Source organism: Bombus terrestris, unplaced genomic scaffold, assembly GCF_910591885.1.
Source record: "Bombus terrestris unplaced genomic scaffold, iyBomTerr1.2, whole genome shotgun sequence".
NCBI classification, from domain to species: Eukaryota; Metazoa; Arthropoda; class Insecta; order Hymenoptera; family Apidae; genus Bombus; species Bombus terrestris.
Window position 1 is genome coordinate 5,068,875 of NW_025963552.1, and position 14,577 is coordinate 5,083,451.

A 14,577-nucleotide genomic window follows, 5' to 3' on the forward strand; every position below is an offset into this window, starting at 1 on the left:
CTTTTTACTTTTCTCAACACTTAGCCAATCGAACAATCAGATTTAATGTTTTTAATTTTGACTATATCTTTTTATACTTTTAATTTGATGTTTTGTATAAACAATATGCGAAATCGTTAAACAACATCATTACCGCAAAATATAACTGACCATTTAAATAATTTTTGGACTTCTCTATTTTTCAAGTATTAGTGAATATTAGCCCTTACTTAGAAAAACGCACGATGGACAGCGTATAGGTTTGCCTGTGCGCGCGCAAAATCCGATTAAGAATTGCTCTCTGCAGAAATCCTTTACATGCAATAATGTACTTTCTTCCAAAAATACATTAGAATTATATTCCTCTTAGATCCATCGTCAGTGCAATAATTTCTCACATCCAAAATATTCTCGCGAGCTTCGATGTCATTGTGTCACTATTCTCAAGAGCGCTTATTCTCGATACCTTCGACATCGTGAAATACCTCCCACACTTTTCATCCGACCTAGTGGACACTGCCTCACCAGTCCACACTTCTCGGTAAACGATAAATTTTACGAACAAACATCAGGAACAGCTATAGGCCCGTATGTATCGCCCATCGTAGACAATATCTGGATGGAATATTTTGAAACGCAGACCCTCAGAGAGACCTGTAAGAGGCCAACAATATAGTACAAATACGCAGATGATTGTTTTGTTATCTGGCCACATGGACGAGACGAACTATACCTATTCCTAAACTAACTAAATAACTAACTGAACGCACAACATGCAAATATCAAATTCACTATAGAAGTCGAACAAAGCCGAAAGCTAACTTTCTTCGTTGTCCTCGTTTGCAAGAAACCCAACAACATACTACGACACGAAGTCTATAGAAAACCGACCTGCACCAACAGATACCATCACACATCCCAGAAACAATCTGTCATCCACTCGCTAACATACAGAACTATCAAAATTTTGGACAAAACGTAGCCATAAAAGGAACTGAATAGGCTAGGAATGCCTTACTGCAGAACATAATACCAGAACCTTTTCAAACCACTCGGATAGGATCACCCCAGGGACTTACCAGATTCCTTGCTCCTGCGGGAAAGTATACATTGTATTAGGTCATCCCATAAGTTCGTGCAGTCTTTCGAGCGGTTATATATGTTAAGATTGTTTACATACCTTTCAGTTTCATGAAAAAATGTAATCCCCCTCTCGTTGTACAACTTCTTCCCATTTTTCTGGTAGGGCCATTATTCCGTCTCGATAAAAGTTCTCTTGTTTTTCTTTAAAACAATTTTCTAAGCTATTTTTGAGAATTTCTATATTTTCAAATTTTTTATCTACTAAAAGTGTTGTAATGCTCTGAACAAGTGATAATCAAATGGGGCAATGTCTGGGGAATATGGGGGATGTGGTAAAATTTCCCAATTAAATTCAGACAATTTTTTTGTAACGCTTTTCGCTACGACATGCGGTCTAGCGTTGTCGTGATGGAAGATAACGTTGTTTCTATTCACTAAACCCGGTCATTTAAACGCCTATGAATCGTTGTCTTAGGTATTTTCAGAACATTTGACATCTCTTGAACTGTCAAACTTCGTGATTTTTCAACAAGATCCCGAATTTTATCTTCGTCTGTCCGAGGAGGACGCCCGGAGCGTTCCTCGTCTTCTAAACAGAAACTCCCAGCTCTAAAACGTCGGAACCACTTCCTACAGGTGCGAGATGAAAACGCATTTTCTCCGTAAACGGCACATATGTTTTTCGTGGCAATTGTTATAGAACTTCCTTTCCGAAATTCATATAACATGAGATGTCGAAAATGGATACGCATTTCACCCATGATTTTTTACTGTTAGAAGTCACTGTGTTCACCATATTACGACCTTATTTATACCCATGAAAATTTGCTCTAGCCTGTTCTCGATCAGTTAAGCTCAAGTGCATTGGCCCCTTATCGCCGTATGTTTATGAATCGACACATGAAATGTACACACACAAGAGTCGGCACGAACTTATGGGATGACCTGATATATGTGACCATGCATGGTTTTTTTCTGTTGTAAACAAAATTATAGTGGAACAAACTTAAAATTTTGTGGTATCCGAATATTGAAGTTACTCACTCTATGTATAATCGTGTTCTGTTATTCCAAAAGTAAATATTAGTGAATACTTTTGAAAATAATACAATGTCTTACGCTTCCAGTTTTATTTCTTCTAGATGCATAGTAGTTTAGATTGTCCGAAAAGTGTGTTTTTTTACAGACACGTCTTTTACAACGATGCATATTATACGATGCATACAAACATGAAACCTAATCTGTTGTGATCTTTATCTTGATAAAACAAAATGAATTATATGTAATTCGATAAGATAATATAAAACGGAAAATGTTGTGCATCCATTATTTCCTTTTCGGATGATATAATATATTCGTACGAGAAGAGAAAGACGAATTAAGAAAAAGAGGCTGAATCTCGACAAGAATCATCGCCCAAGAAGAGGAGGCTTCGTCCCAGAAGGCGAGGGTTCGGTTTACCGATGACAACGAAACTCTTATTCGCGAGACAAAAGGATTACTATGAAGCCAACCTACAAAACAATCGTGCTCCGAATACCACACTTTCTGGAGAATCAGTTCCTTCAATGATTCTAGGAGCATCCAAAGAAAAGCTTTCTGTTAAAGCCGAGGAAGATCCGCGTCCGAGAAGACATCAAGAAAGAAGGGTGCAGATTTCAAGAGTCAAGAAGAAGGGCGATGAGCAGTTGGCATTTCCTCGACGACATAAATTTATTTATTTTCTTTGTCTGTTGTTAATAAATTATTATGTTCTGACATTTTCTACTATTTCTAACCCTGCTTTATAAGTGTTACCGTTAAAAAATATAGTAAACAATTAATTCCCCTTTCTTAGGCAACTTACAATTAGTTTCATTATTGCATGATTTTGTCGTTCTTATACTTGTCTATAGCAAATAGAAGAGTAGATTTTTTCGTAGAACCGTGTAATTAAATAGAATACAATTAGAATTCTTGTAATGTGAAACTCAATATTTTCTTGTTTACGGTAGTGTGCGAATACACAGAGCAGATTCCCAACTTTAAACTTAGATACATACGTTCTTCTATATGCTAAATTTCGACCAAACAGGGTAGATCTCTAATTTTATCGATTCCTGTATGATACACTAATATTAGTTAAATTCAGTACTTGGCCGCATGGTGCAGTACCTGTACTGTGAAACAACTACAAATACGGATATGAGCACTCTCGTTTCCTCTCCTCTATTATCATTATCATTGCGTCGCACCTTATTTTCATGTTCCCTGATGCACTGTTCTTTGTGAATAAAATAGACGACCATTGACAAGTACGCTTCAGTATTGATTGCTGGCTGCTGGTCGTTTATCTTCTGTTTATAAACGAAAATCGGACGAACTTAAAGCCAGTGGGCTTTATACAGTAGTATAACGTGCGCATATTAGGCTGTTATAACTCAATTAAAAGTTAATATCATCAGTGTATTAGATTTCTGCCAGTGTATTGGATTTTGGTCAGTTTTTTCAATCCAACCGTCACGAGGCAGTCAGTAACTCTTGCGCAAATGGTAACAATTATTCTATTTGGCAAAATAACATCAATTATGTATATGTAATTCTGTTGTTATTTCTTTATTCAGAGGTAGGATCGCAATAGCTATTATTTTATTCTTTGGATAAATCTATCACACTGTTCTGAGCCAAAAAACCTATATTGCACATTTTTACATGGACTAGGTGCAAATTCGAGCTATCGCGGGGAGACGCAATCGCTAGAAAACGCGTCGACGGGAGTCGTAAATTCCCGTTACGATTGTAATAATCGACACCACGAATAGTTCGATCCCCTTATTTCGGTTACGATAATAGGCGTAGTATAACACTGCGATTTACAGGCTTATAAAAATGTATATTTCCAACACTTTGTACAATCACACACATTAATAACGCCGTTGATTAAGATACAGGTGTCGAAGAAAAGGATTATTCGTGGATGAGAGAATCCATGTATATGTTGACTTTGACTGACCGAATGACTAGACCTTGACTGTATGAAGTAGACTGTTCGTTGGTTATGAGAACCGGTGGAGTTGACACTCCTGATGGCGTAGAAGCCTTAGGAGAAGTAGGAGCAGTCGAAGCAGTAGGAACAGTATGAGCCGTAGAAACTGTGAAAGCCGTAGGAACTCTGAAGAACGCGGATTCGTCGCTCACATTTTTAGTTAGGAAAGTGAGGGCAACGATCCGCGATGCCGATTGGTTATGACCAATGTTGAGAATGAAGATAGGAGGAAGAAGCCTTCTACCAACGTGGTTCATTGTTTATGGGAAAAACCAGCTTTTCCGTTAGGTACATCTCCGCTTTTTGCGTTAGATCATTACCCGCTTTCTCCGTAATTCTTAAGAGCGCGTAATAAACCCATGGAGCTTTCTAAAAACTAGCCGAAAACACTTCTAGGATTAGAAAGTCTTTTCGGGCAAACAGATTGACTTAACCATATGTGCGAACAATGCAGTTAGGATTTCAAGTTTATGGTGGATCCTTGGGCCTATGGAGGGTTCGATGGACGGCACGTAGACCGTTGGCTGTCAAGCCGCGCGGGATGGAGTCTTGCGGCGTAACACTAGAGATAAAAACAAAAGAACATCTTAAACCTAACGATTAAATCTATCGAATGTAACTAGAACTATCTTCTGATTAGTATTTCTTGTAACTAACTCATCTGCATATGGATGGAGAGCACGAACTCACGTTGCCATTTTCAACAAATTCATCATTCAATCATTTAATTACATTCTTCTAATATTTTTATAATTAATTCCTTATTATTTCACGGAAGCGTTATCGGTCGCCTCGCAGAGACTTAATCAAAAACCTTAGCCTAACCTAATTCTAAAGCGAATCCAAACTGAATACATAGATGATAATCACTCCTAATTGAATCAACACATTGACGGCCGCACCACGTGTGATTTCGTGAGTCATCGCTTATCGGCCGCTCTCACATACGTGTGACTTTGTTTCGCTGTTTTTATAAAGCGTAGAGAAATGGTTTCTTCCCATCATTCCAATGTTTATATACCAATGTATACTGAATATACTGATACTATTTTTACAGAAACAATGGCTTGCATTGTTCACGCTTCCTAATTTATCAGACAGTTTCTTGTTAAAATATTTTAAACGGATGTTTTTTCTGTTAATTTGAATATCTTTCGCTGCCTTCATATCTTGAAAGTTTACATCTATTATTGTTAAAGTTATAAAATAGCCTTGGAAAGGTATTCTCCAATGATGAAGAAATATATATTTGTCGAGTTCAGATTACGATTAGGGTTAGGGGCGTTTAATCTTCTCCCTTTTTTGTTTCTTTTATTTATATATTCAACCATATTGTGGGTTTCATGGTTATCAAATTTTTTATTAAATTCCATGTTTGTACCAGAATGCTTTTTTAACGAGATTCTATAGACTTCTCTTTTGGAGTATTAGTTTTTTAACATTGTGATATTCCTCTGTCTTTTCTTACTTTGCCTTTTGTGACAATACTCATTATTATCAAAATGCTAATACTCTCATAATTGTTGGGATTTATTTTTTTAAATTATGTTCCCGGAAATAGATATACATAATAATGGGTGAATAGATCAATAGTCGAATTTTTCTAATTTTTTTACTATTCTGACAGGAAATTCTAAAATTTTTTCATTTCTTCAATGTTAGTATCAATCCAAATTTTATTCTTCTTTAGCTCATTTTTATTATTATTACTTTGTTGATAATAATATAAGTTTGTTTCTGTTTAGGAGTAGGCATAGTTCGTCTCGTCCATGTGGCCAGACAACAAAACAATCATCTGCATATTTGTACTATATTGTTGGCCTATTACAGGTCTCTCTGAGGGTCTGCGTTTCAAAATATTCCATCCAGATATTGTCTACGATGGGCGATACAGATGGGCCTATAGCTGTTCCTGATGTTTGTTCGTAAAATTTATCGTTTAACTAGAAATGTGGACCGGTGAGGCAGTGTCCGCTAGGTCGGATGAAAAGTATGGGAGGTATTTCACGATGTCGAAGGTATCGAAAATAAGCGCTCTTGAGAATAGTGACACAATGACATCGAAGCTCGCGAGAATATTTTGGATGTGAGAAATTATTGCACTGACGATGGATCTAAGAGGAATATAATTCTAATGTATTTTTGGAAGAAAGTACATTCTTGCATGTAAGGGATTTCTGCAGAGAGCAATTCTTAATCGGATTTTGTGCGCGCACAGGCCAACCTATACGCTGTCCATCGTGCATTTTTCTAAGTAAGGGCTAATATTTACTAATACTTGAAAAATAGAGAAGTCCAAAAATTATTTAAATGGTCAGTTATATTTTGCGGTAATGATTTTGTTTAACGATTTCACATATTGTTTATACAAAACATCAAATTAAAAGTATAAAAAGATATAGTCAAAATTAAAAACATTAAATCTGATTGTTCGATTGACTAAGTGTTGAGAAAAGTAAAAAGAGCCAACGCCACACGGAGTTCCCAAGCGGTTACCCATCTAAATACTAACCGTGCCCAGCGCTGCTTGACTTTTGTGATCGGACAAGAACGAGTATTTCCAACGCGGTATGAACGATGGCTGAGGTAATCAGCTTTGTTATTTCCTGTTATCGAATAGACTAAATATTTAAGAAAACATACATGTATATATGAGGATAAATGGTATTTTCAGACGTGCATACAAATATATAAAATTTTTCCTGGCTTCGTTTCCCAAACAACGGATTGTGAAGTTCCCTCATACAGGTACGCGTATACTTAAAAAGTAGCGAGTCAAATGGACGGAACTTCATAACTGATTTTCTGGAAAACCAAGTCTTTTGTCAAAAATTGTCACTTCATCCTCGACTTATTTTTGTATAGAAAATCAGGCCCTTTCGACTTGCACCATCATAATACTCTAATTTTCGCGCCTACTTAAATTTTGAAACTATTTACTTTCACTGGATTACATATAACTACCAACAACAAAATACTAACTTTCACGAACGACACGGCTGTTGTGACAACAACCATGCCCAAATCCACGTCATTCCATACTATCTGAGAGCGGACCGTTAGGTTTCGACTTGACCTTTGTACATGGCCCAACATTACTGTTAGGAAGATGATACATTTACACCGTACATGTGAATGTGTGTGTAAGCGTCAGAGGGTGTCCAGGTCAGAGTTGAGACAAAAGGCGGTTGGAAAACGGCTAGAAGAATCTAGAGGAGTCGGTTGACAACAAGCGTGCGTGTAAGAAGGTTGTCGAGGTCTTCAGAGTGTAATATATATGTATAGCTGTTGTGTGTGAATAAAGAAAACTATTTCTATTTCCGAATCCTCTCTATACCTTAACAATTACATTTTCCCCTTTACGTAGGGCGATTAGGATCCGCCCCTTGAACCTCAACACCAACAATCACAACCAGTAAAAACTGCAAGCATTCGACCAAGAAGAGTCTCTTTTAGTCTTGAGTCTAGTCTTGTGTACAGTTTGGCCGTGATTTGAACTTCACTGTAATATTATACTTAATCATTTTCGTGAATAAAAGCCTACTGCAAGTTTACGCCTCGGTCCGATTTAATTACCATCGCCGAAGCTGTTTCTATTGGCATCGAGACGATCGTAGAAAGAACGTTTCAAGTTCTGTTATTTCAGTTTCGAGTTTCTATCTAACCCCAACCTAACCCCAATCTAGAGGAGTCGGTTGACAACAAGAGTACGTGCAAGATGGTTGTCGAGGTCTTCACAGTGTAATATATGTAGTATCGTGGACAAAAGGCCTAAGATATCGGTCGAACCATAAACAATGTGGCGAGAGCCGAGGCGTCGTCGGGGGCATCAATGTCCCTCAAGTAAATAGTTTCGTAGAAAAGGCCTACGTGACCCTGGCCACGGGCTTTCGCGGAACACATGCGTGGTGAGGCTAAGAAAAGACAAAGGGATGCTAGCCCATGGGGTATTGGTTAGTTGGGAAATCGTGCAGCGTGAGTTGAGAAGCGAGGGTAAGCAAGTGCAGAGCCGGATAGTGTGAATCGGGAAGTCGAGAGCCAAGTATGATAATAAAACGTGCGACAATATTATAATCAGTTCATTGTTTTGAATATCATTTGTTAAACCAAAACATCATTACTTGTCCTTCCTCTAAGACCCATTTAAGATACTACATATATATGTATAGCGGCTGTGTGTGAAATAAAGCAAACTGTTTGTATTTTCGAATCCTCTCTATACCTTAACAAGAATGTCTTATATGCTGTCATCGGGACAGATAACTACGCGATAGCTCCGTGTAACGTAATTTTCCTTCACCGCACATATGTTGGACGTTTCATAGGGGGCTTTGGCTTGGTTAGCCGCAACCTTATATTCAGCGATACGGAAGCCGTGCAACTCCTTTTAGAGCACGATGCACGCGATTATCGAAGTACTCTACCGTACGCTATGCTCGAGGAATTTAATTCGCTTTATCGAGAAAGCAATTAAAACGGCAAACTGGCGGTCTGTATCGTTATATCTATATCGGTCTGTATATCTGTTAATCGCCGCTTTACCGACAAAGTTGCTCCAAACTTCAACGTATTATAGATTCTTCAGAGTGAGCATTTTTAAATCTCGAGATATCCGATGCAAAATTGACCCGGCAAAGAAAATGCCTCTAGATACTAACGGAAGAAAGGTAGAAAACGAGTTGGTTCGTGTAACGTGAATAAAACCGATAGTTCGGTAATTTTTGGCGCTTTGTGCGACAAGTTTGTCTTTGAACCTGTGGAACGATCGAGACCTTTAACACCAGATGATATCACTTCCCTGAAGTGTGATCTTTTCATTTCACTATAAAATGGCATTATCGTGTTGTTCGGACCTGTATCGATAAAGTACGCACAAGAATTGTTTACTTTCCTCGAACTTACTGTTGAAGTGGTCACCACTTCTACGAAAACTCTACATCTGGTTTTCGTTGGCTTCGGGGTTTTCAGTTATAAGATAACACTGCTAGCGTGCGTATTTGGATCAGCTCAAATTGTATTCCTACTTATTATTACACTTCACTATTAAATTAAATGTATATATTTTGTACCTTACACTTTATCCACGCGTTTTCTCTCTTTATACATCTAATAACCTCAACACTTACAATTAGAACAAAGAAGACCGTCGTCTTCATCCCCCTTCTTAAAAACAAAGTGGTAGAAAATACGACTACGCGCATGCCATTTCCTCTGAAATCGATACTCCTTCCAAATCGACCAATTTAATCTTCTATCCACCTTATTCGATTCGTTTAATAGTTTGTAGTTCACGAACTGTTCATTATCGCAAATGAATACGTCATCACGGAACAAGGCCTACTTTGCACCGTTCAAAGCATAACCGGAAATTTACACAGCGATCGAGCGATAGTTCGCGATGTTTGCAATTAATTCGTAGCGGAATCGTTGCTCAACTCGAATTTGCCGTAATTAATTATGATAATATTATTGATTTCAGGTTTCCGTGGTCGCGTTAATATCGTTATTATCAATATTCGAACGGCCGTGACCAACGGTGAATTTCTGCGGGCTGGAAACCAAGGACCACTGCAATATCGTTTATCGATTGAGTTACTACGGTATTAATACTAACAATAAGTATCACGGGCGAGAAGCGGCTTCAATTTTCAAACGATCCTGCCATTTGGCGTATTTGCGCGCTCTCTGAAATTGATACACAGGACGACGACTGCAGCAATTTATGTTTGTCACAGGCGTCGCGTGTCTTGATGAAAATAATGGCAGGCGAATTGATTTGCAAGAATTTATCTGAAAACGATGGAAAATAGTAGGCGGCCAGCAACTAGCTCGTCTCGCGTTCGGTTTGTGCCAAGGGGCACGCCTATGCTCGTCATTGTCAATTTCACCGTTGCGCCTCGATGTTCCGTTGCCTCTTCGGGTATCAGTGCCCAGCCTGCGGATGCAATTCGCACCGGGGTGCAACAAATGCTGAAGCCATTGGAAATTCCATAGTTGACGGAATCGAAGGCGACAAACGGACAGGGCTGAGCTCGGCCAAGTCCGCCACCAACTCCGTTCGACATCGGGACAAGTTAGATTTGTTCTCCTACGAAAGACAAAAGTTCACCTGTGTCTTATTTCTCGATTGTTTCTCCCCCCACCCTCTCCCGCCCCTGTTGTCCTTTTCCGTTCTCACTCTTTTTCCCCTATCTCCATTACTCCCCTTTGTTCCGACCTTCTCCAACTCTCTTTCTTCTTTCCTCTACTTCTTGCTGCGTCGAACCTCAGTGTCTATCCTGTTCTCTCTTTCTCCCTCCTTGTTTCAGTTTCTGCCCGTGAGTAGTTTCCGTCTCTTCGTCTTCACCGATCCGTCTCCTCTTCTCTTTTTCGCTCGTTCCTTTCACGTTGTCTCGTTTAATGCACTCCTATAGGAAATTACAAGTGGAAACGTTTCGTTAGCAGCGTCTATTTTCGTCGCTTTTTTGCCTCTGTTGTCTTGCCTCGTTTTTCCTGTTCGCAGGGCGGTTAAATCGTTAGCGAGCTCGTTAACTTCGTACGATATTTATCGAGCCAGCCTTGCCCGATAATGGAATTCCATTGTCTACTTACGAGCGTATTAAAAAGACCGATTTTCTCGCATCGACACCGTTTCTTTCGGCCCATCAATCCGCCTCGCCAATCTACGTAAATCCGTTCATCGTGGCCATCTTTCTTTCACTCCGGCTTTCTTTTCACTAGGAGACAATGTTCTTCCTTCGGAAGTCACAGTTTGAGGTGTTGCCGTCTGTTTCAAATCGAGCAGACTCTCCGCCACAAAGTCTGCTCCTAAAGAAATTCATTTCGCCCCGAAAAACCCTGAGAAATTACTCGACGGAATAAATTCTCATTACCTTTGTTCAGCGTAAAACGTCGGTTTCAGGTTTCAGCTTTGGTTCCATAACATTTAGAGTGCAGATTATCGAGTTTTTCACGTAACTCGTTGATTTGGCTAAGCCAAATGGATTCACAGGACGTTCCGAACATTTCGAATCGTCCTTCGAACAAAACTAACGGAACCGCTTTGAACGAGCCAGTCTAACGTGTTTGATATTTGCCCACGTTAATATCCTTCGAATCAATGTCGAGAAGAGCGTGAATCGTTTGTCACCAGGTATGTAAATATGAAACCGGAATTTTTGTATAGAAAATACACGTTTATTGTATGAAAATGATTAAAAAAATTTTATTCGAAGTATTGTCCATCGCTAGCTATACATTTTTCCCACCTGTCTGGCAATTGGTGGATGCCACGCAAAAAAAACTGTCGCTTTTTTTAGGCAAACCAGTCATCGAGCCATTTTCGTACATTTTCGTAAGAAGTGAAGTGCTGGTCAGAAAGTGCGTGTCCCATCGATGCAAATAAATAGTAATCGGACGGAGCCAAGTCTGGTGAGTAAGCCGCGTGCGAAAGTATTTCTTAACTGAACGCTTCAATCGATTCCTTGACCGGTTTTGGTGTATGTGATGGTGCATTATCATGAAGCAAAATTACTTTGTGTTGCCTTTTTTGATATTCTGGTCGTTTTTCACGCAAAGCTTGATTCAAATCGATCATTTGTTGTCGGTAGCGCTCGGTATTAACGGTTTCGCCACGTTTTAACTGCTCATAATAGATCACGTTCCACGTTTCACGTTCTTCGTTCCTCACGTCAAAATTGCCAGTTCTGAATTATTTAAACCACTCAAAGCACTGTGATTTACCAAGAGCATGCTCACCGTAAGCTTCGACAAGCATTCGATGCGATTCTGCAGCAGTTTTCTTCAAATGGTAATAGAAAATCAATGCTGTCCGGAAATCGTAGTTTCCAGGCACAAAATTCGACATGTTCGACTCTATTACAAACTATGCTGTTGTATGAAACTTGTATTGTTCTGAGTCGAAAATGTTTGTGAGATGTCAACAGAAACTTTTGGCATCAATGACGCAGTTTAGTGATAACACTATCAGCTACATTATCAGCTAGGGCCATCTATAGGCAAATTCCGGTTTCATATTTAAAGATCTGATATATCGCAGATATCACGCACATAATCGCAATGTCACGCAATTAGTTCTCCGTCGTTTCTTCTACGCTTTCCTTTCTTTCGAAAACGTAATGATCTACTTGTTCTTACACCCTCGCGGGATAATGTTTGCTTTCAATCAACTTTCAGCTTCGATTGGAAATTTCACGTGAAAAGCATCATTTGTAACATCAACGCGATACGCGTTTCGATAAGCGAGCCGATATCGATGAAAAAAGTGGTATCGTCGTCGATTTTAAAACTTGATGTAAAACGATTCGAAATGTTGGAGACTTTATTAAAAATGCCCATATATGTATTAAAACTGCCAGTTATATTTTCCCTTCGCTGGGAGCAATGTAAAAATCCTTTTGGACTACGCGTGCGTTGAGACTGAAAAATGAAAAAAGATGTAACATAAACGGGAAGAGACGCAGAGCCGGGATGAAACGAGTCCACGTTGTTTTTCATTCGTGCGTGTACATTTGAAAGTACGTAGCTGGCAATTAAAACCATAAACACGATTTCACGAGCAAGGGTCGCCCGACGACAATATTTGGACGAATTAAGCACATGGTAACTCATCGATTGCACTCGATGGCGATTAATTTTGGCGGCAAATTTCTTGGGCAAACCTCTTGAATATCGTTCATCGAAGAAAAAAGAACGCCACGTTCTAAAAGGCGCATGAAAGTCGCGCGTTCGATCGAATACACGGCCGCGTCACGAACTTTCAAAGCAATTGCTCAAGAAACAATAAATAGTCAACAATTTATGACGCGTAATTCTGTCGGGTTTCTTCTCAAACTTTGTTGCACCTACGGCGAAGAAGTCTTCTCTTATTGCGAGCAGCCATTTTTCTCGCGTGCAATCCTTTACATTCTATGATCGTTTTGGCTTTCGTCAAACGGCCGCCATGAAATTCCCGCGGATATTATCCCTTTGAATGGCATCTAAGAAAGGGAGTTACGATTCATTGGAGCGCGATTGTCTGTGCCCTAGTAATCTTCGACTAATTACGCGAGTTTTAGAAAGGAAATGGAAAAGCACGCTTCACAAGAATCTGTTTGTTTTCCAGTCTGCACGGGCGTAAGGATAACAGTGGCCTGTATGGCCGGTCGAATAAAACGTATTTAAAAGTTTTTATGGTAGCTTCTGTTGCTTCGAGGCGGAAAGCTGTTCACGATCTCTGAAAGGCGCGGCCTCGTAAAGTCCGCCATCGTGTAATAACAGAAAAGAGTATGATGTTCCGCTTGAAAGGACACAGAGCGACTTTATTATGATGCCTCGTCAACAAAAAAAATATTCTTTTAATAACCCACTTGGAAAAGTCGTGCAGCTCCTACAGCGAACGCCATTTCCAAGTACAAGTTCCGACATAAAGCGCCGAATGTAGAGTGCGAGTAAATCATTGCAGCGAAATTTCGCGCAATGGCGGTTTATGAAGGATTGCCGCGATTTTTCGTTAAAACGTCGTAAAGTCGACCAAAGGTGAATGTAAGCTACAAAGGGGCACGATATGTCATCGTTGATTATCGCACAACCGACAAACAGAGAGAACACCTATCCCAGAGTTTTCATTGCGTATCGCGTATCGCCTATGGCTTATCGCCTATCGTATGCCAGTTCGCGATATCGTCGCACGAAACTCTACGATTCGATGCAGCGAAATCGATCAACGACTTCCGCTTCGCTTTAGTGCCTATTATATTTTATGATCGCGCTTATTACTAGCCAGCTAAGGCGGTAAACTTGGCGTAAATCTACGAACAGAAAGTATTGAAAGTGTCTCAACCGTTCGCGGAGAGACGCGATCGCGAGATAACGCGTCAACGAGAGTCGTAAATTCTCGTTACGATTCAACAATCGACGCCACGAACTGATTGATCCCCTATTTCTATTACGAGAATAGAGGTGGTTAGGTTTGAGTGTATACGAACAATTACACTGGGTTGGTTGATAAAAGTTTAATAAAACTAACGAAACAACAAGTTCAGTCAAAGATCAACAATTAAAAACGAAAAAGATAACAGTCAAGGTTTGTTTAGCGGTTTGCTTATAACGAGACCTGTCGCACTTCGCAGTTTGAAATAGACGTTATGTGTTAGATTCGATTCAATGTGTAACGTTCGACGTGTCACAAGGAACTGATCGTCTTTAGATGATTTCTTTGTCTTATTTTTAAGACGACCCCCACTATACTTAGGTCACGCCACCGTTCGCGCCTATGATCACGTATGTCCGTTCTTGCGTGGAAAACGTAACGGACAAAATTCGAGGTTTCGAGAGCTCGCTGCTTGGCGACAACTATGCGCTCGTCGATACATTGTATATGATCCGGCGGTCAGATAAGACGATCTGACTGCGACATTGTAGGTCCGCGAGCGACGGTTAGAAAATACAACGTGTGGTAAGCCTCGTGGCGTAACAGAAAGTCTCGACTTGTCTCGTCTCGTCGTTAAGGT

The 14,577-nt window shown here is 39.7% G+C and overlaps 1 pseudogene; it reads right to left on the reverse strand.

Annotated features, from left to right (window-relative positions):
* Positions 1–6,550: 6,550 nt before the first annotated feature.
* LOC125387020 lies at positions 6,551–6,669 on the reverse strand (annotated as a pseudogene).
* Positions 6,670–14,577: the final 7,908 nt, after the last annotated feature.